We start from the raw sequence: 27,951 nt of genomic DNA, 5'->3' as shown, positions 1-27,951 counted from the left end.
TGATTATTGCTATAGAAACACAGTTCTGTAAGTAAAGGTAAATTACACTGAACCAAAAATGTGCTATTATAGTTTACACCCTAAGGAGAGATATATATTACTGAGAAAATACATAGGAATAAGCACTAAAACATATATACTACATGTAATGTAGTTATAACTATTTATGAATCCCTCAGAATTTTCTTATATTATGAGTTTATTCTTCATTTAACTTTTAAAACACTGGTTGAATATTAAAACAAAAACAATAGCAAGTAGTGAGCATATTATGATTATACTCCTTCACTCATTCAGTACTGTATAAAAAATGCCAGCAGTAAGTGTTATTCACTGACACCATTAAGAGATCTGACCCTGAACAGGATGATGTCCATCATCCTTATATGCCTCTCCATGTAATGCCACTGTCTTTCTTGATTTGGATCAAAGTCCACGAGTTCTACCTGGTCTATTTCATCAGTCTCTTCTACAATACTTCCTTCCTTTCAGGTAGTTTTTCCAGCAAAGAAAGTTTATCAGGAGAGAGAAAGCCATTCTCAGGAAAGTTTACATTAAATTCAATGGTTAGGCGAGCCTTTTCATAAGGTCTACTATAAATGGGCATGCCTTCATTTAGCACACACTTGAAATCTCCATGTTTGACAATCTGACCTGATGATAGGTGATTACTGTGGTTTGGTTGTCAAAAGTAGCTATGGGCCTTTGGAAGCCACACGATGCTTCTTCAACCAGCTGTGTATCCATACACATGAAAACGTCTTCTCATCAAGTGTAAACAGTATGGTCCTTCTGATCTAAAACAATGATGATATCTCCTGTCCCAGTCCTGGTTCTTGGTCTCCTTTTACTATGGAATGTTATCTTCTGGCCATCGTTCATGCCTTGGTCAAATGAAATTCTAGAATCTTCCTGTCTCAAACTATCTTCCTACCATTGCAACTTTTGCCTCTATCTTTAGGACTGATCCATTCCCCGTGACCCTGACACTCATGCACACAGACTGAATTTGCTGAACCATTCCAGGTCCTAGCTGATGAATTCTTATTTGCATCCCAGTGCCTCTGAAACTGGGACAGCAGTCCACTGCTCCTTTCTTACCACCTCGGACTTCACATTTGTCACAAATCACATTCTTCTGCAAAGCTAGTTTTCTTGTTGCATCATTATACAAATGAATCTTCTAAGGTTACTGAGAGCTGATGGCACAATATTTTTACCTCCCCTTTCTCTCTGTATCCTTCCTCCTCTTCCAAAAAGCATATCAAAGATGTCTATGAGGGAGCCAAAACTGCCACCTGCTCCACCTTTTTTAATTGCCTGTTCTCCTCTTTGTCATATAATTCCCTTTTCTTTGCATCAGAGACCACTTCCTGAGAAATCTGTTTGAACTTCTTTCCTTCCTTTGGATACTTATCAGGGTGATGCTTCAAGGCCAGCTTCCGATAAGCCTTTTATTCAATTTTTCTTGGGTGGCATTGGGTTTGACCACCAAAACATAGTAAGTGCTTTCTTGCTTTCTTTCACCATTTTTGACAGCCAGTGGGCAGGTGCGGGGGGTGGGGGCGGCAAGGCAGGTATGGAGGAGCAGCAAAGAGTGTGTGGCTAAGTGTAGCTCGAAAAGCCCCACTCCTCAGCCTCTCACTGTGTGTTCTGGAAAGTTCTTTAATTCCTCAGAATTTTATAACATCTTTAAAAACGAATACTACCTTTTCCTTCTCTGAGAAAACACATTTCTTGTATCATTTTCTAATTCATATTTTTCTGTTAATGTCTTATTAAACACGGTCCTGATGAGGTTCTTCACTCTGTTAAAAAAGAGACAACAGGCCCTTGATGAGGTCACTTTTGCTAAACCCTCATTACCAAACTGATATTTAATACCAAATGTAAATGTAATCTCAGCCTTCCCCAGGAATGTTACTTTTAACCAGTTAAACTGTAATTTCGTTGTCAGCACTAGTGAGGTAATCCATCTGACAGACACCCAAAAGAAAGTGCCTTGCCTGAAATGATGCACTCTTTGCTAAAAACTTCCATTTTCCTGCCCCCTTCTCCCTATAAAAAAAGCCTTTCATTTGGTATAGGTTCTTGGAGCTCCTTCATGGAGCTTTGCTAGATGGGAGGTTGCCTATATCATTAGATAATGCTAATTAGATCCTTAAATTTACTCAGTTGAATTTTTTAACAGCTCTATCTTCACAACAACACCACAGTGGAAGTATTTATCTATATCTGAATTTCATAGAAGAGAAAACCTGCCCAAAGTCACACAACTGTTAGATGGCAGAAGTATGATTGAAACCTAGTTCTCTTTGATGGCAAATTCCCTCATCTTTCTACTATGCTACATCTGCCTCCTCTAGAGTAAGATCAAGTCATTTTGACTGGCCCTTTTACATCTTTTTCTTCCCCACAGCGAATCTCACATATGTGTCAGAGAACTCACAGAATTAATTATTTTCACCATACTTCTCTTTATATTTACTGATTTCATGATAATGGATAGTATGAACTATAAAAAGCAACCATTTTGCATTAAAAATGTTTGTTTTGACAAAACTCAATGCATCAAAAATGCTCACTTTCATGGTGTATAAAGAGTTTCAGAAGAGGGGATAGGAGGGATAAATGGTGATGGAAGGAGATTTAACTTAGGGTGGTGAATGCACAATACAATATACAGATGATGTAGTACAGAACTGTACACATGAAACCTATATAATTTTATTAAACAATGTTACCCCAATAAATTCAGTTCAGAAAAAGAGTTTCAAGTAACTCAAGAGAGCCAAATTTCTAGTAAGGGCAGTTCTCCTCTGCAGTTCATTTGGTGATCTCTTTCTTGCCCTGTACTCAATTATGACATCCAGAATTGATCTGCTTTAAACATTTTTAAAGCTTGTTATTAGAAAAACCAAAAAATTCTACCAAGTTTCTAACATTTCTACTGATACATCAGTTGACAGTCTGAGCAAGAACTCACAGGTCCCTGGGGCTAAATTTCCTTATCTCTAAAAGGAAGGTGAAACTTCATGCCCAGTATCTATCTGATCTGAGCGTTTCAGAGATCTGTGAACATCAAGTTTGATTTTCACCTGAAAGTGAATAATCTGACCCTCAGTTATTCAACAGCTTTAATCTATGTGGAACAAAGATGGAGCTGTTACAGTCTTGGCTGATCTAAATCATTCCTTGTGTCCTAGCCATTGTCTTTCTGGTTCTTGAAGGGTGACAGAATATACCACCTCAGAATATGCCACCTCAAGATATGCCACTTTGGCACAAGGATTATTTAGAGCTAAAGACACTTCAAAAACAGCAGGTGCAAAAAGGGTATTCTAATCCCCATTTTTCTTCCTGAAAAGAGGAGATAAAAAAAAACTCCCACATAAAGATGCCCTCCTTATACTAGGAGAAGAGAAACATTTGACAAAGAAAAAATTCTGAGATGTCCTAAATTCAATTACAGCAGACCAGAGGGTAGGAGGAAGAGACTAAAAGGGTTAATGAGTTAAAAACCTAAAGGAGAAAACAACAAGACTGCTTATTTTCCTAAATGTATGTTGAAATTTTGAATTAATTTCCAGGTGGCTGTTTCCAAGGTTCTTTAGATGGAACCAATGCATGAACTTTCCAGACTGATGTCCACAACCAATTCCAAAAGAGCAAATATTTCCTTACAGACTATACACCAGGACTAGTCTGCTTTGCTTTTTCATGCCCCCTTTATCTATAGCCGATGTAAATTCTTTTGAAAGAATTTACATTTTTCTTCCTTAAACTCATTGCAAGTAAGAACCCCATCAACCTCAGGATGTCAGCCATGTTTGTCTTCTCCACCTAGCTCTGCCATTAGCAGTTTAGACTGCATACCCCAGGGCCTGGTCCTTTTTCTGGCTAACGTATAGTTCAATATGCCCTTGCTTTCAGGAAAACCTTCGGCCTCAAAGGTTTTTGTTTAATGCATGCTTCAATGGGGTATCAAAGGCAAGAGGATCTTGTATTAAATAGACCTTGTTAAAGTAATTCTTATCTTCCTTTAGCGTCCTCATAAAGTTTAATGACTTTTCCACAATTACCTCTCTTTGTTCAATCTAATATAAAGGCCTGTAGATTTTGCTATTTTTAGGGCTTCATTTTTTTTATAAGGGCTCTTGTTTCATGTAAAACATGTAATTTGTATACTCTTCTCCTGTCTTGTATCAGTTTAATTCTCAGGCCCAGCTCAAAAAGCCTAAGAAGATGGAGATAAAATTTTGCCTCCCCTACATTCTTAACAGTCTCCTTTAGAACCTGTTTATAGGTTAAAGTGCCCTGGTGTTACCTAGCTCACAGGTGTTAAGAGGAAGATGAACAGTATTTGTAACATTTCTTTAAATACCATCTGTTGTTTATTTCCCAAGCATCATTGTGAAAAGAAGAAACCATCTTACTGGCCAATTTCTTCCCACATCTGATTAGATGGTCATTTTGCCTATGTTTTTTGAGTGGTATTGTCATTGTTTAGACCTCATTGTTAGGCAACAGTAACTCAACAGAACCCTGAGACCTAGAGATTATTCTTTTATTTTTCCTGTCCCCTTTCCTTTTTTTATTTTCTTTCTTTCTTTTTTTTTTAATTTACTCTCTTTGTACAGGAGTGAGAACAGGGTTGCTGCAGACACCCAGAAACAGGAATTGCTAGTGCATCATCTGTATTCAAATATCACAGCATGTTTAAGGTGTAAGCCACAGACACTAACGCACCGGTCTCCTGCTCTTTGGGTGGTATTCTTTGAGAACTGTGCCTAAAGTCTCTAGGATCAGTGTCATCACACCTTTGAACTTCTAGGGAAAGACTGCATCCTGGAAATATTTGCAAACAAAGGCCCCGAAGGACTTGAGGCAGCAAACCACACCGTATATATAAAATTGTCAGTAAATGCAAAAGCATGATTCTTTAAGGAAGTAAAATTTATACTTCACCCAGTTTCTAATCTCTTATTTTCAAGAGCAGAGAACAGGACACAAATTAGAGTTTTTCCATGATCAAAGTCATTTAATTACTGTAACAATATTTACTAATTGTAGGGGTTTTTTTTAATGAATTAGGCAATGTTTGGCTTGAGAAAGAGAATATGGTGATTAAAAGTCCTAACTCTAGAACAAGCTCCTGGGTGTAGAATCTGTCAATTTAAGAAACATCCAAACCTGTAAGAATTTTTATGGGTTTGTGTGAGTCAAACTGACAATTGCCAGGAAGCAAAACCTCAAAGGATTGAGAAAATGCTCTGAAAAATGGCAGCTTTTCACCTTATATTATACATTACAATCAAAAGAGGAGGCATAAGTGGGTTATGCAAAAGCCATTGGTGATGCATCAGGGAGGCAGGAGAAGGCAAAGCAGAGAAACCTCTGGGACTGGATGAAAAATAAAATGATAGACACATACTTCTTTTACAGAGGTGGGTAAAGGATAGTTAATAGTCAACAATTCCCATGATAACAATAACAATGAGGGGATTTGTGGGCTTTGAGGGATCGGGAAAAAGGACATTTGATACTCTAAATGTATGTTATCATAGATGCAGAAAGACAATAAACTGGCTCAATTAAGGTAAAGATTGACTTTTGTCAGGGAAGATTCCAACCTAGAACATGACTACCCGCCATGACCTGCTCTTAGTGAGAACGTTTTTAATTTCAGCCCATCCTATGTGGTTATTGTAGGTCCCTAAGTTTGTATAGCTGCCATGCAGGCCTCCCCTGAGCTTGTCAGGTTTAGTATGTGGCCCTTTTTTGTCCACAAATTTGAGAACTGCCACTTATTGTCTCTGTAACCTAGGGCAAGTTATTTATCCTTGAGCCTCAGTTTCCCAGGCATAAAATGGAAGTGTCAATAATACCACCTACCTCACAAAGGTGCAATGAACCTTAATGAGGTTAATATTTTAAAGCACTTAGCATAGTTTCTGGCCTATGGTAATCCCAATCTTAAAGGCTTGCCTCTAAGGTTGTTAAATCTTAAGGAAAAATAATAAAGTGAAAGACTTCCCAGAACCAATAATAATACCTACCTTCTAATTTTGAAGATATACTAATATGCCAAACACTTTATAGATATTATTTTCATACCTGACAACAAGATAGATATTAATGTCTCCATTTTACAGATGAGGAAGTGAAAGATGGGGGAATTTAATTAAATTGCCTAAGAACACATAACTGAGTAATGGAATTGGGAATTCTAATCCAGTGTGTCTAATTCCAAAACATGCCCTTCCACTGTGCAACATTATTTCCTAAATCTTCTTATTCATCCTCTATGTTTATATCCACACTACTTTACAACAGGACTTAAGAATCATTTGGCTTAAGTGATCTTCTTGTCCTTTGGACTAAGATCAAATGTAATATCTATTCTTCTCAGTGCTGCTGTGGAAGGACAGTATGTTCATGGACAGACCTAGAGGGTATTGTGCTAAATGAAATAAGTCAGACAAAGACAAATACCATATGATTTCATTTGCATGTGGAATCTAAATGAACAAAACAGAAACTCATAGATGCAGAGAACAAACTGATAAAAGTTGCCAGATGGAAGGGGTGGATGGAGGCTAAGTGAAAAAGCTGAAGGGATTAAAAAGTACAAACTGGAAGTTACAAAGTATTCATGGGGGTGTAAAGCATCAGGAATATAGTCAATAATATTGTAATAACTATGTATGATGTAATAATTATGTATGGATACTAGATTTATGGGGGAGGAATCACTTCATAAGTTATATAGATATCTAACTATAACAGGGTGGGTTTGGCCAGATCACTGGGGAGCAGAGGAGAGGGACCCCAGAAGTGGTACAAGAGTCAGCACCTGACCCCCAGAAGGGAGGGCATTGCAGGAATTCCTGAAGGCAGGGATAGATACTGGAGCTGAGGTGTGATAGGCTTCCATGTACCCAGGCAACTATAAACAAAGCCAACATGGCTGAGCAGCTCTTGACACAGGCTGCACAGAGCCTGTGCAGGCTGTGTGGGGCAGATATCCCACCTTGGGCTGAGAGACTTGTGCCCCTGTGCGTGGCTGGGAAAATCCTGCCGCCTTCTAGAAAATGATGGCTGGAACACAGGCAAAACACTGTGTGATTGACAAACTTGGCAGACATTAGCCCACATTGGTTGAAAAGCCAGACGCTGTCAGGCATGGGCAGAGATTTTAAAAACAAAATGCAGGGGAAAACATGCTCTTTCCACTCCCCTCACTAGCTGCTCAGCCTCAGGGGGCCCAAGTTGATGGGCCAGTGGGCCCTGGAGGCCACATGGTCTGGGAGCATTCCTGGCGCCCCTCCCTCACAGAAAGTGTGGCAGTGCTGGCTGTGCTACATGGCCCAGCTTGGCCAAGGTACACACAGATGTGTGAAAGATGCCTGAGACCAGACCTTGACTGGGACCCACATGGGCCACCTGAATGATCATACTGCAGACATCTGCGTTTCTTGAAGGATGGTACTTTTAATTGAGAGAAAGGATTCCAGAGGTTTCCTTGGACTGATCTGGTCTGGCAGAGGGTGGCAGGGTTATTTGCTTTTGGGTGTTTTAAGGGAGCACAGCTGTAAGGAAGAAACTTGCCATTATTCCAAAACTGTATAGCCTTTAAATAAACAACCCCTTTTCTTTTTCACCAAACTTTTGTTTCCAGACTATATTAGGCAGCAAGCAGTAGAGCCCCACTAACTGTTCTGTAATATAACCACTATGCTATATAGCTGAAATGGATATAAAATTTATAGCCAGCTGTATTAAAAATTTTTTAATATAACAAAAATAAAACAAAAACAGACTCATAGAAACTGAGACTGAAGAAATAGCTACCAGAAGGGAGGGATGGGGATGGGTGAAAAAGAAAAGAGAAATATAGTCAATGCTGTATTTTGCCATGTATAATGCACACCCATGTTTTGTGTGCATTAGACATGGGATTAAAATACCCATTATTATACCCATGGCATGTAATCATTATACCCATGTATAATGTGCATCCTTATTTTTCCCTCAAAAATTTGGGCTAAAAAGTGTGCATTATACACAGCAAAATATGATAAAATAGTGATAAGTATACACAGTGACAATTACTAGAATTAGTGGGTTGATCACATTGTAAGATATAAAAATGTTGAATCACTATATTACACACCTAAAATTAATATAATTAATGTAAAATTATATACCAACTATACTTAAATAAATAAAAAATGAAATAAGGATAAAAGATAGAAAAAGAAAAAAATAAAGCTTCTAGCTGGAAAAAAAGTCACTTTGCCCAACCCCTCTGTCCTTTCACAAATAGGTAAACTGAGATCATTAGAAGTTAAGTGACTTTCCCAAGACTACCTAACTACTTAATGACTGTTCAGTAGCTATTGAATGCTAACCAACCATTTGAGGGTAGGGAAAGAAATAAACAGTTATGTATATTGCTTATCATAATGCCTTTCACATGATAAGTAACTAATGCTAGCTATTTTTATCATTGTTTGTTTATTAATTCACTCACTTAACCTTCATTTACTGGGCATTTTTTACAAGTTTGCCACCCAGGAATACAAAAATGAACAAGACATGAGCCCTTCTGAAGCTTATACAAACTATCCGATATGAAAGCCACTCACCACATGTGGCAATTGAGCCTTTGACATATGACATATTGGAATGTACTGTAAGTATAAAAAATACATAGGATTTTGAAAACTTACAAAAAATAAGATAAATGTTATATTAGTTACATATTAAAAGGACAATATTTGGGATATATTGTGTTAAATAAAAGTATTAAAGTTCTTTTTCTCTGTTTCATTTATCTTTATTAAATGTGGCTACCAAAAATGTCAAAATTACATGTAGCTTTTATTTCTATTGGATGGTATTGGTAGAGATGAATGAAATAAAATATAAGTGCTATGAGAAAAGTCAACAGAATGTTTCATGGGAGCACAGAGACAAACTTCATATGGGAGTCCAAAAAGGCTTCACAGAGGAAGAAATATTTGAATCCTCAAAAATGAGTAAGAATATTGTCAGGTGAGTATTTTCCAGCCAGAAGATGAGCATGTAGAATGTGTCACTAAAGATGAAAATAACCAACAAGTTGAAATGTGATAGCTTGATTCTTCTTAAGTCAAAGAGGGCCAGGGTGCGTGATGAGAAGTAGTAAGAGATGAAGTTGGAAACACATTGAAGAAAGATTATGAAAAGCTTTGTAAGCCATGTACTATTGAAATTTTTGATAAAGAGGACTGGTGTTATTTTATTTGAGCTTTAGAAAGGTAACTCTAGTGGCCATATGGAGGTTGGACTGGAAGTAGGAAAAAAACTTGGGATGGAAAATGGGAAATAAAGACAGGAGATTTCAATGGCCATAATTTGGTGAATGGTAGCGGGAATTCAGAAGAGGTGAGGGCCGCAAAAGTTATCTCAGTACAGCAGAACTGATTAAGCCCAGCAACTTACGTTGGGCAAACAAAGAAAAGAGGGTGATTAAAAAACGCACCCAGATGTATTTGTACACGGCTAATAATGACATTTGTTTCTATTAAACAAATATTTATTGAAGGCCTACTTATGTGCCAGGTAGTAGGTAGTAGTGCTTAATGGGCTTCTGGTGACAATGTCTTAACATTATATGATTACGTTTAAAACATTTATTAGGGATCAGAAAAGAATAAGTGATTAAATCTATATTTAATTATAGGCCCACTAATAAAACTTTTATTTTACTTCTGTGGAACTGTATCTTATTCTCAGGGAACTTACAGGGTCAAAATTCTTGTGCCAAGGTGAGAGTGGGGGCTCCTCATCTAATGAGATACCAGTTAGAGCAGGAATCTGATCCCTAAGAGGAGAGGTCAACCCACAAACTGACAGATCCAAAGTCTGCTGCTGTTAAGTTTAGGAAAGGGTGTGAAGAAACATGAACTCTTTTGTAAAGTGCTTGTAAATTAGTACACTGCATTTTGGAAAGCAATTTGGCAGTTTGTAGTAAAATTGAAAATGTGCATTTCATGGAGCTCAGTCATTGGATTTCTGTAACCCTGAACAGTGCCCTGTAAAGCAAGCACTAAGTCCAGACTTCTCTGTAGCAGTAAGACAAAAATTTTAACAGTCAAAATTTCTTTTAAGTCAAGTGTTTATTTACTATAACAATCACCAAAAAATTAAAATTATGTTAGTAATGTTTGAGCAACGAAGAGGAAACAAATATAAAGCAACCTTAGTTTTCTTTCCGGCTCAGAAGAACATGCTCTGCGTGCATTATGCTTGACTCACTAAGCCATTGTTGTTTTTAATATAGGGTTTAGTGAACTTTGAGTGGTAAAGGAAGGCTGCCAGTTACAAAAGTTACTAAGAATTACTGACAACCAGGTTAGAGTCGTGTCAGCCAGAAGAACTTGAAGTTCAAGCCAAAGTTTTAGAAACTATAAAAAGTGAGACAGGGGAAGGACCTAAGACTTAAAATGCAAATGACAGGAATATTTCTCTATTTCTGAAAAGAAAAGTGGCAATTCAGGTTACACAAGCTTCAAACATAGAATGATAAGGAATGTACACAAAGGTTAAAGAAAAATTAGTGTAGCTCTTACTTCTAGGGAGCAGGAGGGAGAGAATCAAGTTCTTTTCTTTCAACACAGTAAAAACCTGGTAGAAGCTGGATTCTAGAGCCATTGTTTATTGGTATTGTGCCCTATTTTTCCAGAACACAGCCACAATTTTTACTAAATAAAAACATCAAGGGGGCTGAAGGAGTATCACTTTTGAATCTCTTATTCATATTATTACCAATTTTTCCACTAATGTCCTTTTTCTATTCAAGGATCCAACCTAAGATACCATATTGCATTCAGTCATCATGTTTCCTTACTCCTGTCCAACCTTTGACAATTTCCCAGTCTCTCCTTGTTTTTCACGACCTTGACAGTTTTGAGGAGTGCTGGTCAGATATTTTTTAGACTATCCTTCTGTTTGGGTTGCTCTCAGGATTACACCAAAGTTACCGGTTTGGGGGCACTTGCTGCAAAGGTGAATTGCCTTTTCCTCACATATTATCAGAGGGTATATGGTGTCAACATGACTTATCACTGGTGATGTCAACCTTATCCATTTGGTTAAGAGAGTGCCTGCCAGTTTTCTCCTATTTTTCTTTCCTATACTCTGTTCTTTAGAAGCAAGTTACTAAATACAGCCCACACTCAAGGAGAGGGGGATTAAGCTTTACCTCCTGGAGCGGGAAATATCTATAAATATTGGGTGAATTCTTCCATAGGGAAAATTTGTTCTCTGTTCTTTCTCCAGTACTTATCTGTTGACAGGTTAAAGAAACATTAAGAATCCTCCCTGTTTATGCCCAAGCGGTGACCTTTTATTGTAAGATTGAAATGTAGGGGTGCTGTCTCCTGGAGGGAATGGTTAGTCAAGTCATGAAAGGTCCTTGGTGTATAGTCACTTCTGTCTAAAACTTATTTAAGCAGAGCCCCCAAAGTGGGACTTTGGAATTCTACCCAAGGGACGGACGCTTTGCTCAGAACTGTTCCCAGACAAACCCTTGATACGCCTGCCTGGATTCCCCAGTGTCTGTGCTCGGGTGTTGGTGTTTTTCCCATCTGGTGATGTACGTTCTTAATTCTCGCTTTCTCTTTGCTCTTGCTTAATAAATTGCTTTACTATTCATCTTTGACTTGGGGTTTTTATTGTCTGCTAATCCAAACCTCCAAATTAAATGGCCACTATCTCATATGTGCCCCTTCACTGCACATCTGTCTACTTATTTATTCGACTGTTTCTATCAGTGTGGGCTCATGGATATTTATTTTATTCTTTGGGTTATAATATTTGTTTTTCAAATTTCTCCAGCTTTAGTCAAATTTTTCCAGCTTTGAGGCCTCTTTCGGGTTAACTCCTTTGTCCCTTATTAGGATTTCTTCTAGCCTTCTCTCCTTGATTAGTTTTTAACTTTATTCTCTGACAGTGAAACAATTTCAAAAATTCTCACGCATACCAAGTAGAGTATAAAGTATATATATGTTGTTTTTTGTCTTTAGCCTTGAAGTATCCAGTCCAAATATGGTTTTCCACAGTTACTTAGGTTAGCCCCTGTTTTCCCCACTTCCTTTAGTGAAGTTGTATCATACATTTGTAATATAATTAAATTCATCTGTCACTGTCTGCGTTCCATCCTGGGAACAACTTGGTTGATATTTTTTAAATTTACATGCAGAAAAGCTTGTTATTTGTGATGCATAATTCTATGGGTTTTAACAAGTATCATACAGAATATTTTTATCAACCTAGCAATTACTCTGTCTAGCCCCTTTATATTCTGAACTCCTTTATAATACTAGTTCCCCCTAAAAATTGATTCATTCGCTTTAACTATAGCTGTTCTGAGGGCCTAGGTCCATCCCTGGGAAACATTTTGCTGGCTTCTCACATGTGCTGAGTTGTTAAGTTTAGAGTTCAGAGTGCAGTACTCTTTCTCATTTCCAAGGTTTAGGAAGGCTCCTCACTGCTACTCACTCCACTGCCACATAATAACTAAATAGCTTGCCCACAAAATTATGACCAAAAACGTGCATCTGAAAGATTCATTGAGGACAGCATTATGCAACTGTTCCATCTCCTTCATTGTATCCTGTCAGAGTAAGACATGAAAAATTTTGCTGGGCCCTGGCTGGTGTGGCTCAGTGGATTGAGTGCTGGCCTGCAAACCATGAGGTCGCAGGGTCAATTCTCAATCAGGGCACATGCCTGTGTTTTGGGCCAAGTCCCCAGTTGGGGGCACATGAGAGGCATCCACACATAATTGTTTCTCTCCCTCTCTTTCTCTCTCCCTTCCCCTCTCTCTAAAAAAATAAATAAATAACATCTTTAAAAAACTTTTCTGGGAAGCACAGGTGTATATTTAATATATTAGTTACAGTTACTGAGGCCTTGGTATTTGTCTATGAGTAACTCCCAGAGCAGCCTGTAAGGGTCCTGTTTGTTCAGACATCAGAACCCAGCCTTCAAATGTCAAAAATGGTTCGCTATAGATGGCTGTCTATAGGGGCTCCTTAATCTTTCTTGGCCAATTTTAGATCCTTCTAGACTCTTTTGAGAATATGATGAAAGTTATAGCCCTTTTGCCCAGAAAAATGTATGAACATATATCCACTCAAAATGCTACATGTAATTGGAAAGTCTTCATGAACCGTTTGCGCACCACCCCTCCAGAAGATGGGAGGTCCTCTAAAGGTCAATAAATCCCACATTAAGAATTGTGATCTAACACTAAGGCAGGTGGATGAAACACAACTAAAGATTTGTTAATAATTAATAAGTATTTTACTATAGAGTTAAATGCACATATGTGCATTATAATGGATAATTTCATGTGTTAACTTGGCTAGGATATGATGTCCAGTTGTTTGGTCAAAGTATCATTTTAGATGTTCTGTAAGGATATTTTTTACATGTGATTAACATCAAAATTAGTAGACTTTGAGTAGAGCATATTATCCTCCATAGTATGAGTAAGCCTCATTCAACCAGTTGAAACCCTTACAAGGAAAGACAGAGGTTTCCCGAGGTAGAAAGAATTCTCAAGACTGCAACATCAGTTTTTACGTGAATTGCCTGCTTACCCTACAGATTTCAGACCTGCCAGCCCTGCCAACCCCCCCATTGCATGAGACAATTTCTTTAAAATACACACACAATCTCCTATTGTTTCTGTTCCTGTGGAAAACCTTGACTAAGACATATATCAAACTGTAACAAATGCACAGTAAATTTCCATAGAAATGTCCAGTTTCCTTCTCACTATGAAAAATGATGAAAACCCTTACATAGTGTTTAGTCAGGCATTGCCTCTGTTTGGTTCAGTTTTTGATTCCTCTTGTCTTTGCATTGTCCAAGTCCAGCTGATTGTCATTGCTACGTCTCATGCTGATATTATTTTATGTCAGTCTGCATTTGGATGTCCTACTGCTGCTGTAACAAATCAACACAAACTTAACTACTTAAAACAACACAAATTTGTTCTCTTACAGTACTGGAAATTGAGTAAACATGAGTGTCAGCAGGGCTACATTCCTTCCGGGGGCTTTGGAGAAGAATCTGTTCCCTTGTCCTTAGTTTGCAGAAGTCATCTGAATTCCTTGGCTAATGGCCCTTCCTTCGTCATTTCAACTTCTACTTTTATTGTCAAATTTCTTATTCTGATTCTGATCTTCCCACCACCCCTTTATAATAACTTTTGTGATTACATTGGGCCTATCAGGATAATCCAAAAATAATCTCATGGAAACTTAATCACATCTTTTAAAAAACCCTTTTTCATGTAAAGTAACATTCACAGATTTCAGGAATTGGAACTTAGTATCTTTGAGGACTCATTATTCTTTCTATCACAGATGTCCTTTTTTCTATAATAATTATTCTCCTTTTATTTAATCCTTTTATTTACAAACTTATTAACAAAGTTCATTTGAAGGACTATATTGATTAGTTTATTTTTCATAGGTTGATTCCTCTAGTACTCTGCAAAAGTATTTTTCAATTGTTAAACACCAATTCCTCTTCTCTTTTTCTGATTGCATGATTCTGAAGCATTTCTCTCTCTGTATATGAGAAATCTACATTCTCTCTGAGTTTTATTTTGTTCTTTGCATGTCAAAGAATGACAGTTTAACAATCCTTTTGGTAAGAAAAATAAATTATTGATTCATATGCTAGCTGAAAATGGGTTTCCTCCCTTTATACAATGGTATATACATAGATAGTATATATACTCAATATTCTCCCCTTCATTCTTGCCAGTAGAACCCTGATTTTGGTTTGAAGTTCTGACAACCAAAAATCTTTCTAGATATTGCCAAAACCAATCATGACGATCCAGTTCTCCTTTATCAAGATTTATTTTGGGAAGGATATATGATCCAGTTCTGACAAAATGGAATGAAAAGTCTCTTTAGGGTTTGGGAGTGCAAGGAAGAGAGGTTCCGAGTAAGATTTTCTTTTACTTGAAAAAAAAAAAGAGAAAATTTAAAAATGATGAGGCCCTTTTAGTCCCTTCTCCTTTGCTACCTGGGATGCTGGTGTGTATGGACTTGAATCTTGGGATTGTGGCAGCCATCTTGTCATTTTGAGGTATGGCAGAGCAGAAAGATGGAAAGAAACTAGATCTCTGATGACGTAGTTAAACTGTGGATCCAAACCTCACTGGTGTGGCTTGGTGGATTTAACACCAGTCTGCAAGCCAAAAGGTCACAAGCTATATTCTGGGTCAGGGCACATGCCAAGGTTGCTGGCTGGGTCCCCAGTTGGGGGCATGTGGGAGGCAACTGATTGATTTTTAAAAACTATGGAACCAACATTTTTCCTGGCTGGTGTAGCTCAGTGGCTTGAGCTCAGGCTGAGAACCAAAGGGTCGCCAGTTCGATTCCCAGCCAGGGCACATGCCTGGGTTGCGGGCCAGGTCCTCAGTGGGGCCCATGTGAGAGGCAACCACATACTGGTGTTTCTCTCTCCCTCCCTTCTCCTCTCTCTAAAAATAAATAAATAAAATTAAAAAGAATATCATTTAAAAAATAAAAAATAGAAACTATGGAACCAACATTGGAACTGACTACTTCTAAAGAGTAATTATGTAGGCTAATAGAATGTCTTTATTGCTTAAACATTGCTAAAGATTCTATTATTTGCAACCCAAAGCATCCTAACTTCTAGGATTAAAACATGATAGAAATAGGAAGTCACATGACACATTCTCCCTGTCCCTGCAAATACCCAAATGGTGAAAGTTTAAAGGTGTGTGAGATGTTTAAGAAGAAACATATGTAACTATTTAAATACTATGCATATTCAGTACATGAAACAGAATAAAAATATTCACGAGTGCTTTACACCTAAAAAATTTAATAAAACCATTAATTCAATAAAGCAAGAGTTTGAATATGGATAAAGCAATAACAGGAGATGGAAAGGGAAATGACAGAATAAAAAAAATCAAGGGCCAAAATAACACCAGCTGTTAGCTAACAGATTAATATGAAATATCAAGAAACAAGATGGAATCCACTGAAATGAGATTTCACATAAGAAAGCCTGGTTAATCACTACAATGGTAGAGGAGAAGAAAACAAAGGTTAAGCAGTTAGAGAGAAGTTAATAATTGCAGAGGACAAACATTATCCAAACATTTTCCTAACAGAGTAAGCTTAAAAACTGCAGTATTAAAAAAAAGTATTAAAAGAAAGTGAATCTACAAATTAAAAGACCCATCTTGTTCTAGAAAAAAGCGATATGAAATGATTGATCTGATGTCAGAATGGTTACTAGACTTACCTGGATGACCACTTTATAAGGTATATAAATGTCTAATCGCTATACTGTACTCCTAAAACTAATATAATATTTTATGTCAGTTGTATTGAAAAATAAATGTAAAAAAATTATCAACCTGAGATGGAAAATGCCAAATTCAGTTGAATTTCAAGGACTAAAGAACGTTCTTTACACACAAAAGAAAAGTCATCTGTAAGAAGGGAACAGCAAATTATAATGACTCTTCCACAACAATATTCAATGCCAAAAGATAGCACAGCAATATCTAGAAAGTTAAAATGTGAGGCAAGACTATTACACAGCCTAGTTGTTTGCATTTAAGGAAGCATATTTACATTCCTAAGTATAAAGAAACTCAGGAATCACATTACCCAGGAGTACTAGAAAAAAAACCACTTAAAGAAAAATTTTTTTATAGTTCCAGCTAAGATGGAGGTGTAGGTAGAAACTCTTTGCTTCCTTGAACAACCCAAAGGAGAATAACAACCAATCTAATATCAATAAACAACCAGAAGTGCCAGAAAATCAAACTGCATGGATCTCCAACAACTGAGGAATTAAAGAAAAAATCAACCAGAACAATCAGACTGGTAAGGCAGTAGACAGTGTGGGTACGGCTGGCTGGAAGCGAAACTGAGACTCAGAGCTGTCTGTGAACTATGGTGGTTGCCACAGTGGGAGAAATTCCCAGTCTCACATGAGAGTTCATTGAAAAGTGGGCTAGAGATGAGCAGGGGAGCTGCATTGTTCCCTCTCTGGCCCCTCCCCCACAAGCAGTGCTGCCGCACAGCAAGGAAGGTTGCCCTACCCAGGTGAATACCTAAGGCCTGCCTGCCCCCTTTTAACTTAACAGGGGCCTCAAAGAAAGAAATAGGGCCAAAATGAAATGCCAGAGAAAATCTTCAAAAAGAGACTTAAGTGATGAGGAGAGAGCCAACCTATCTGGTGGAGAATTTAAAGCCCTGGTATTCAAAATGCTCACAGAACTGATTGAGCTTGGTTGAAAAATGAAAGAACAAATGAAAGATACCCAAAATGAAATCGAGCAAAATAGTCAGGGAACCAACAGTGACAGGAAGGAAACCAGGACTCAGATCAACGATTTGGAACAAAAGAAAAAAATAAACATCCAATCAGAACAGAATGAAGAAACAAGAATTCAAAAAAATTAAGAGAGACTTTTAAACTTCTTTGACAACTTGAAACATTCCAGTATCTGAAGTATGGGGGTGCCAGAGGGAGAAGAACAATAGCAAGAAATTGAAAACTTATTTTAACAAATAATGAAGAAAAACTTCCCCAATCTGGCAAAAGAAATAGACTTCTAGGAAGTCCAGGAAGCCTAGAGAGTCCCAAAGAAGTTGGACCCAAAGAGGAACACAGCAAGGCACATCATCATTAAGTTACCCAACATTAAAGACAAAGAGAGAATCTTAAAAGCAACAAGAGGAAAGGAAATAGTTACCTACAAAGGAGTTCCCATAAGGTTATCAGCTGATTTCTCAAAAGAAACCTTACAGACAAGAAGGGGCTGGAAAGAAGTATTTGAAGTCATGGAAGGCAAGGACCTACATCCAAGATTGCTCTATCCAGCAAAGCTTTCATTTAGAATGGAAGGGCAGATAAAGTGCTTCCCAGATAAGGTCAAGTTAAAGGAATTCATCATCATCAAGCTCTTATTATATGAAATGTTAAAGGGACTTATCTAAGAAAAGGAAGATAAAAAATATGGACAATAAAATGGCAACAAACTCATAACTATCAACAAATAAACCTAAAAAATAAAAGAAAGAAAACAACAAAAACTAAGTAAACAACTAGAACAGGAACATTACCAGGAAATGGACATCACATGGAGGGTTTTCAGTGGGGAGGGGGAAGGGAGGAATGGGGGGCAAAGGTACTGGGAAGAAGAAGCATAATTGGTAGGCATAAAATAGATGGGAAGAGGTCAAAAATGGTATAGGAAACAGAGGACTCAAAGAACTTATGTGTATGACCCATGGACATGAACTAAGGGTGGGGGAAAGCTGGAAGGTTGGGAGGTGCAGGGTGGAGAGGGAACAAAGGGGGGGAATTGGGGAAACTGTAATAGCATAATCAATAAAATATACTTTAAAAAAATAAAATAAAAATAAGATTTTATTTATTTATTTTTAGAGAGAGGGGAAGGGAAAAAGACAGGGAGAGAAATATTGATGTGTGGTGTCCTCTTGCATGTCCCCAACTGGAGACCTACTCCACAACCCAGAAATGTGCCCTGACCAGAAGTTGAACTGGTAACCCTTTGGTTTACAGGCTGGCACTCAATCCACTGAACCACACCAGCCAGGGCACAAAACCACTTTTTAATAAAATGTATATATCCATGGGATTTAAGCAAAGAGAAGGTAAAATAAAAAATTAGTGGCAAACAATGAATACATTTAAATATGGAATTAAATAGCTGTGATATATAGCATTATCTAAAGTGGTGTCCACTAAATATTTGTGATGATTTTTTCTGGGTGATATAACTTAAATATTTTTTAACTTTCTTATTAATATGCTTCTGGGTTATTTGAATGTTTTTCAAAGAATATATACTCTGGTTTCTCTTCAGATTGTATAAATCATCTTTTACAAAGAATATGCTATATTTTTATATTAACAAACATAATCATTGGTCTAAATATAAATTCATGATACAGCTTAAGTAAATTATCTCTAGAAAGTTTAGGAGAAGATAAACTTTAGGACAAAATTTAGCTTGATTTTTATTTTTTAAATATTAAATAACTTGTTCATAAGTCTACCTTTGCATGTAATATTTTGTATTCTTATAACCCAGATGTGTAGAATTATTCAACACAAAGCCGACTTTAATTTTCTTGGCTTTAGTGAATTACTAAGGCCTTTCTAAATTCTTGGAAAAAAAATAGAACTTAGGAAATAGAAGTTAGGAAGTGGGAACACCCTAATTTGTTATTACCCTAATATCAAAACCAGACAGACATCACAAGGAAAAAAACAAAATTAAAGACCACGACTCCTTGTGCACATAGTCACCAAAAACTTCAGCAAAATAATAGCTGCATATTTGTGCATTTGCAAACAAATTAAACAACACATAGAAAGAATTACACACTATGAACAAGTGGGACTTATCCCAAGGATGCAAGGTTGGTTCAACATACAAAATCAATCAGTATAGTACACCACATTAACAGAATAGTTAAAAGCCACACCATCGTCACAATATTTCTGATAAAAACATTCAACGAACTAAGAGTAGACAGAAACTTTCTTAGTCTTCCCAGAGTCTTTAGCAGCCGAAATGCAAAAACAATCTTTCACCCTGGTTGGTGTGGCTCGATGCATTGAGCTTTGGCTCTGCAAACTAAAGGTCACTGGTTTGATTCCTAGTTATTTTGATTCCTGGTCAAGGCACATGCCTGGGTTGCAGGGCTAGGTCTATAGTTGTGGGTGGGCAAGAGGCAACTGACTGATGTTTCTCTCACATACACAAACTGATGTTTCTTTTATACATTGGTGTTTCTCTCCCTCTTTTTATCCTCTCTTCCCTCTCTCTAAAAAATAAGTTTTTAAACAATCTAACAATAGTCAGAGGGGAGGGAGGAGGGGACAATGGGGGGAAGTGTTTTCAGGAACTACTGTAAAGAGCACATGGAAAAACCAAGGGGGAGGGTGGAAGCAAAGGAGAGAAGTGGGTTTGGCTGGGGTCGGGGGAGTGGTGGGGGGAAATGCACACAGCTGTAATTGAACAACAATAAAATAATTTTAGAAATAAATAAATAAAATAAATGTTTAAAAAGTTTTTAAAAGTTACCTTTCGAGTGTGACATGATCAACTCCTCTCTGCCTATCTTTTACTATCCAGCATCTGCTTTTCTCCCTGCCACCAATTGACTCTCTCACCTTTGTCTTTTGTCTGGCTCACAGTGGTTGTGTACTCAGACTTCCAGTTATTCTCTTCAACATGCTCATAGCCCCTGTAGAAGAGGAAAGACTTATTTCCTACCTACTTAGAGTCTGAGACCAGGCTTAAGAATTAAACTGACATGAGACATATTCATAGGAAAACTGAAGACCTGAAGAAGCAGTTAGGATTAAGAGCTTATCTACTGTTTTTAATGCAAAGAATGATAAATTTGTGGCAAAATGACAAGGCAAAGAGTTTAAGCTTCTTAAGAGTTTAAAAAGCTGTAAATTGTGAGGGACTAGGAAATCTATGGAGTAAACTAATGGAAAATGACCGTTGTTCTCATAGTTTTGTTTGTACAGATGTATTTTGGCATTCACTCCCCTCTGATAAGAACGTTCTTCTCACCTGGGCTGGTATGGCTCAGTGGATTGAGTGCCGGCCTGCAGACCGAAAGGTTGCTGGTTCGATTCTCAGTCAGGGCACATGCCTGGGTTGCAGGCCAAGTCCCCAGTTGGGGGTGTGAGAGAGGAAACCAATCACTGTTTCTCTCCCTCTCTCTAAAAAATAAATAAGTAAATTAAAAAATCTTAAAGAAAAAAAAAAGAATGTTCTTCTCTTCCTGTACAAGCAGGTCAACTTTCTCATAGGAAATTTTGTGATATGTTCTTAGGCAGAAAGAGGAAGGTCAGAGAGCCCTTCCTGCATATTTCTCCAGAGCCCTCCACTCGAAATAAATATGCCGCAGCATTATATTTTGAGGCTGGCAGGTCCTAATCCCCTCAGGGATCTCACTTCTGACCTGCTGCTCTCATCTTTATTTACTGAACTCCTATGAGTGAGAATCTGCTTGCCATAGCTCACTCTCCAATACTGCAGATTGCCACACAGGGCCAGAACTAGGCTAAAGCAAGCAAGATGCTCAGGGCATAAAATTTCATAAGGTACTTTTCTTACTTGTGATGCCCAACCAGCATTACACAACCCTGAAAGAGAGTACTTCTTGAAATGTTTCACCCTGGGCATCTTCTTGCCACACCCTAGCACCAGCCGGAAGTGCTGCAGCACAGTGTTTTGAAACTATGCCTTCTCCTATTCTCATGTGAGAGCCTAATTCTTGCCAGAGCGCCCTTGAGCAAATTTCTCCTCCCTAACATCCATTTCTCAAATTTCCAAGGCTCAGAGTAGGGAAATTGTTTTATCTTTCCAACAGAATCCTCATTTTATGCTCCAGAATTTCCTCTTCCCAGGATAATTAAAGGGTAAAGGCAAAAGCACACCTTCTCTTCATCCTCCAACCTTTCTGTAGTGTAGGCTCTCACTGAAATGTGCCTCTGAAAATAATGAGCAGTACATTTTCCAAAATAGGAATAGTTCACATATAGGCTTGCAACCAAACAGTAAAGTTTGTTTTGAATAATTGTGGTTTGTCTTTGGTTCTCATTTCCTATTTTTACTCACTTGAACAAAATCACTTTTATTTCTCCAAAACAACAGTTTTTAGGTATAAGCTATTCTAATATTAGATTAGGGGAAATGCCTTTAATATCATGATCAGGGATGTGGTTCTGCTGAAAGATATTCCAGTTTTTCTAAATAGGACACATATTTTCAACACAGATCTTCTATATTGGGGCATCTTCATTGAATTTCCCAAGAAAAGTTTATATAGATACTTAATTTATATCCATATAACTAAAAAGTCATGCAAAAATAATACTTCTCAGAACACAGGGAGCATCTGTTCCCCAAAACAAGCTGTTTTTTCACCCTGGCTGGCAGAAGGTGCTTATAATATGTTGGGTTGGTCAAATATCCATTTTGTTCTTTTCATAAAATACAGGACACATTTTTCATTTTAATCAATTACTTTATTGATTTGAATATTTTGAGTATGTCAGCTATTTCTCACTATTGGATTCCAGTGGGTAGAGGCCACAGCTAAACATCTTCCAATGCATACAACAGCATCACAGCAAAGAATTATTTGACCAAAATGTCAATAGTATCCAGAAATTTCATAAATTACTATTGACATGTTTGATCAGCCACAGAACCTTCTCCATACACTGCACAATTTTTTTTGCTGTCACATTACAATCTAAAAAAATTGTCTTGAATTAAGTTAAAAATAACTAAGCACTACTAGGACCATTGTATGAAAAAACTAAATGAACTTTTGGGTCAACCCAATAGAAATTGAAAATCTTTATACCTCTACATTTTTTGTAAAGTTCAACTGTTTTTTAAATTATATTTTATTGGTTATGTTAGTATAGTTGTCCTGATTTTTCCCCCTTTGCCCTTCCTGCCCATAGCACCCCCAACTCCTGAGGTAATCCACCCAATATTGTTCATGTCCATGAGTCATTCCTGTAAGTTCTTTGACTACTCCATTTCCTATACTGGACTTTACAACTCCATGGCAATTCCATAACTATCTATTTGTACTTCTTAATCTCTCACCTCTTCACCTACTTCCCTATACCTCCTTCCAATCTGGCTACCATCAAAATGTTCTCTGTATCCATGATTCTGTCTCTGTTCTTGTTTGCTTAGTTTGTTTGTTAGACTCAACTGTTGATAGATTTATATATTTTACCATTTTATTGTTCAGAGTTTTGATCTTTTTTTTCTTAACATTTCATATAAGAATGCTTTGGTAATGATGAACTCCTTTGGTTTTTTCTTGTGAGGAAGCTCTTTATCTGCCCTTTGATTTTAAATGATACCTTTGCTGGGTAGAGCAATCTGGCTTGTAGGTCCTTGTCTTTCATGACTTGGAATGTTTCTTTCCAGCCCCTTCTTGCCTGTAAGGTCTCTTTGGAGAAATCAGCTGACAGTCTGATGGGAACTCCTTTGTAGGTGACTGTCCCCTTATCTCTTGCTGCTTCTAGGATTCTCTCCTTCATTTTTACCTTGGCTAGTGTAATTATGATGTGCCTTGGTGTGTTTCTTCTTGGGTCCAACTTCTTTGGGGCTCTCTGAGCTTCTTGGATTTCTTGGAAGACTGTTCCCTTTGCCAGATTGGGGAAGTTCTCCTTTATTATTTGTTCCAATATGTGCTCCATCTGTTGCTTTTCTCCTTCTTTTTCTGGTACCCCTATAATTTGGATGTTGGAACGTTTAAAGGTGTCCTGGATGCTCTTAAGCTTTTCCTCGATTTTTTGAATTCTTATTTCATCATGCTTTCCTGCTTGGTTGATTCTATCTTCCTTCTGGTCCACTGTATTGTTTTGAGACTCAGATTCCTTCCTTTCACTATTGGCTCTCCTCCGCATATCTTCCTGCATCTCTTTTATGGTAACCTGCATCCTTTCATCTAAATTGCACCCAAAATCAACCAATTCTGTGAGCTTTCTGATCACCAGTGTTTTGAACTGTGCCTCTGATAGATTGGCTATTTCTTAGTCGCTCAAAAGGATGAGTCCTGGGGACCTGATCTGTTCTGTTGGATACATATCTTAAGTCTTTCCCTGTCTCTGGTCGCTCTTGTTACGGTGCGGGGCGGAGCCTTAGGTGTTCACTGGGGCTGGGCACCCTGGTCGCTAGATTGTGACATTATATGTGTGGGCGGGGGTGGGAGCGGGAGGGGACAATGGCGATAGTTTCTTTCTCCCGGGCTCAGGCCCTTCCTTGGGATCCTGGGCTGCGAGCTCTGCCCTGGTCCACAATCGCTGCCCCACAGGGTCCGCCAGCCGCAGCTTGCGTACTCAGGGATCACCGCTGCGTTCTTGCGCCCCGGATGGCTGTCGCACCGATTTCGCACCAAATTTTCCCCGACCTCCACGCGCCGCCGACCCGCGCCAGCCCCGCGCCTGCCGGGCTCGTCGTCTCCTACCGATCTGGATGTATGGGTTTACTTCAACTTCTTGGCTGTCCGACTTCCATTCAGATAAATCCTGTCAGTTCTGAGTGATATTCTATCTGTAAATTATTGTTGTTCTAATCTTGGTTGTGCGAGGAGGCACGGTGCGTCCACCTATTCCTCCATCTTGCCGGATGTCTCTGAATATTTATCAATCCTTTCTAGCCTGCAAAGTTTCTTCAGAGAAAACAGCTGACAGTCCTATGGAACCTCCCCTGTAGGTAGCTGTCTGCTTTTCTCTTGCTGCTTTTAAGATTCTCTCTTTGTCTTTAACCTTTGGCATTTTAATTATGATGTGTCTTGAAGTAGTCCTCTTTGTATCCATCTTGTTTGGGACTCTCTCTGCTTCCTGGACTTGCATGTCTATTTCCTTCACCAAAACAGGGAAGGGTTATTTCATTATTTTTTCAAATAGATTTCCAATTTGTTGCTCTTCTTCTTCTCCTTCTGGCACATGTATCATGTGATAGTTGGAACGTTTGAAGTTGTCCCAGAGGCTGCTTATATTATCCTCATTTTTTTGTGGGTTCTTTTTTCTTGTTATTCTGATTGGTTGTTTTTGCTTTCTTATGTTCCAAATCATTGATTTGATTCTCAGCTTTATCCACTCTCCCCTGTAAGTTGTTCTTTATTTCAGTTAGTATCCTTCATTTCTGACTGGATCTTTTTTATGCTGTTGAGGTCCTCACTAAGTTCCTTGAGCATCCTTATAACCATCTGCATCTGATAGATTGCTTATTTCCATTTTGTTTAGGACTTTTTCTGGGGTTTTGATCTGTTCTTTCATTTGGGCCATGTTTCTTTGTCTCCTCGTTTTGGCAGCCTCCCTGTGCTTGTTTTTATGTATTAAGTAGAGCTGCTTTTACTCTGCATCTTGGTAGTGTGGCCTAATGTAGTAGGTGTCCTGTAAGGCCCAGGGGCACAACCTCCTCTATCACCCAAGTTGGGTACTCAAGGTGTGCCCTTTGTGTAGGATGAGTACACCTTTCTCTTGTAGTTGAGCCTTGGTGGCTATTGGCAGACCAATGGGAGGAACTTATCCAGGCCAGTCAGATTTAAGGACTGGCTGTGACCACTAACCACAAACCCCCACGCTCCATAGAGGATCAGCTGTGCAGGGGCAAGGTGATGTGTTGGTACTCCAATGTGGTCTGTAGCTGTCCACTGGGAGCACAGGCTCTGGGGTTTCCTGGGTGGTGCAGACCAAGGTCATCCCTTACCTATGTTTTGCCTGGGGCCAACCTACATGAGCTATAAAGCAATCTGAAATGGCTGCTACTTGTGCTGGGCTTGGAGATGCTCAGGCAAAGTCAAGCTGTGAATATACGTTGGCTGCTGCTAGTGCTTGGTCTGGTGCTGGCTGAGGTCAGCTGTTGCTTATTTGCTAGGATTTACAAAGTTGTAAAGCATGAGCCAAGACCAGCCATTCATAGGGAAAAGCAGCTAGGGTGGGCCTGAAGGTTGGTACGGCAGACTCTCTAGGGATTTTCAAGGTCAGTCAAACAGTGTTAACCAGATTTCTGGCTCTGTTGAGGAAGGGTTTAGAAGAGGGACAATGGCCTCTGCTGGCTGTGATATGAGGCACTTCAGGTTCTCCCTGTATAGGCAGGGAGAAACACTAGCACCTTTCAAGCTGCTACCCTAGTGCTGGGAGTCAGGTGGAGTGAATCTGAGTAGCTAAGTCCATGTGTGGGTTCTTCAAGAGAAACTACTTGGAGCTCCAGCACTTTCTTCCACCCACTCAATCCCCACTGGTTTTGTAGCCAGAAGTTGTGGGTACTTACCTTCCTGGCACTGGGACCCTGGGCCGTGGGGCCTATAGTAAAGCTGGGACTTCTTGCTCTTGAGATATCGCTCCTGAATTTTTATCTACCACATCTGGGTAAGGGACCAGCCCATTCTGCATCTGTGCCCTCCTACCAATCTCGATGGATGTGGTTTCTTTAATTCCATAGTTGTCAGACTCCCATTCAACTCAATTTATGACTGTTCTGAGTAATGGTTGTTCTATATTTTAGTTGTAATTTTGATATGATCCTGTGAAGTTGTGAGCCACATCTCCTTACACCACCATCTTGACCAGAGTCCTACATTCAGTCTTCAGTGAGCAAACCCCTATCTCAGTTAAGGAAGACTTTAGCCCTGGCTGGTGTGGCTCAGTGGATTGAGTGCCAGCCTGCAAACCAAAGGATCACTAGTTTAATTCCCAGTCAGGACACATGCCTTGGTTGCAGACCAGGTCCCCAGTAAGGGGCATTCAATAGGCAACCACACATTGATGTTTCTCTCCTTCTCTTTCTCCCTCCCTTCCCCTCTCTCTAAAAATAAATAAATAAAATCTTTTAAAAAATAAAAGGAAAAGACTTTATGGCATCCCACTGTATAGTATGTAGGCCAGCCTATGTTTTGGTTGTTCTTTAGTCAGTTTTACTCTGTCAGCTATGGCAATTGAGTATGGGATGAGGTGGTCACATGATAGAAAACAGGGTTACTAGGTCAGCATGGGCCATGAATAGTGCTGGGGACATGGCAAATGTCTTTCAACATCATTACAAGTAAGTTCTGACCACAGCAAGGAGCTTGGTGGAAAAAACACATATAACACAGAGTTGGTTGTTCTTCCATAAAAACCCACCCAGTCTTCCACAAACAGTGGTGCAAAAAGCAACTGAGTTCCTTATTGGTGTTCCTGCTTCCACTGGTTGGTGTTAGGCAACCTGAATAGATGGGTTGCCCAGTCTATTCATCACAAGCTACCCTGGAGGAAGAGCAAGTATCCAAAGACCAGAACAGAGTAGGTGAAAGACGGAGCCCACTAAATAGAGGTGTCTGGTCAGTTGGTAGGAATGCAGTGATTGTATAGCACTAGAAATGTAGCCCTTTATTTGGTTTTTTGAATTTCCTTTAGGCAGGTAAAGAAGAAAGAAGCAAGTGAGACAAATTCCTATGTGGAAACCTCTGGCTTAGAACCACATTCCGCAGGACATTATTTTGCTTTTGCTTTAGTTTTATTTTATTTTGTTTTTGTTTGGTTTGTTTTTAAGCTTGAACAGATGACTAGTTAAAAGACAAATGTTAAAGGGTAGAAAAGATTTTGCAATTCCTTTCCTTTTACCTCCATCTTCAGGAAGATTTTTGGTTTCATGGAAGCTTTATTTATTGTGTTTCATTTTTAAAAAATCTTTGTCTAATTATTATTATATGTGTGAAATACCTTTCTTGAAATAGTGTCTTATTTATTTGACACTACCTCTACTTTTGAGAAAAATTCTTACCTTTTAAAAGAGCTTTAGACTTCTGGTCAAGATGGAGGTGTAGGTAAACACAGCTAGCCTCCTCACACAACCATGGCAAAAACTGCAACTAAACTATGAAACAACTATCACCCAGAATCACAAGAAAATTGAGCTGTATGGAAGTCTAACAACAAAGGAATTAAAGAAATCACTTTCATTTGGATGAGAAGAAGGAGTGGAGACAGAAAACATGGAATGGGTGGTGCCACACCCACATGTGATGGATAAAAATCAGGAGAGATATCTCAAGAGTAAGGGATCCCAGGCCCATACCAGACCATCCAGCCTAGAGTTCCAGTGACAGGAAGATAAGTTCCCATAACTTCTGGCTGCAAAAATCAGTGGGAGTTGGGATGGCGGAAGACACTGCACAGCAGACTTACGACTTATGCATACTCACTCCCTCTGGGATCCAGCACCAGGGCAGCAGCTTGAAGTGCATCTGTGGTATATGAGGAGAAACGGAAGTGTCTGGCATCAGTGCAAGTGCCAGGGAACAGCTTCAT

At 38.7% G+C, this 27,951-nt stretch overlaps 1 pseudogene; it reads right to left on the bottom strand.

Annotated features, from left to right (window-relative positions):
• Positions 1-289: 289 nt before the first annotated feature.
• LOC123809906 lies at positions 290-27,951 on the bottom strand (annotated as a pseudogene).

This window comes from Phyllostomus hastatus, unplaced genomic scaffold, assembly GCF_019186645.2.
Source record: "Phyllostomus hastatus isolate PE091 unplaced genomic scaffold, TTU_PhHast_1.1 phas_scaffold_585, whole genome shotgun sequence".
Taxonomy (NCBI): domain Eukaryota; kingdom Metazoa; phylum Chordata; class Mammalia; order Chiroptera; family Phyllostomidae; genus Phyllostomus; species Phyllostomus hastatus.
This window is presented reverse-complemented; position numbering and strand designations above follow the sequence as displayed.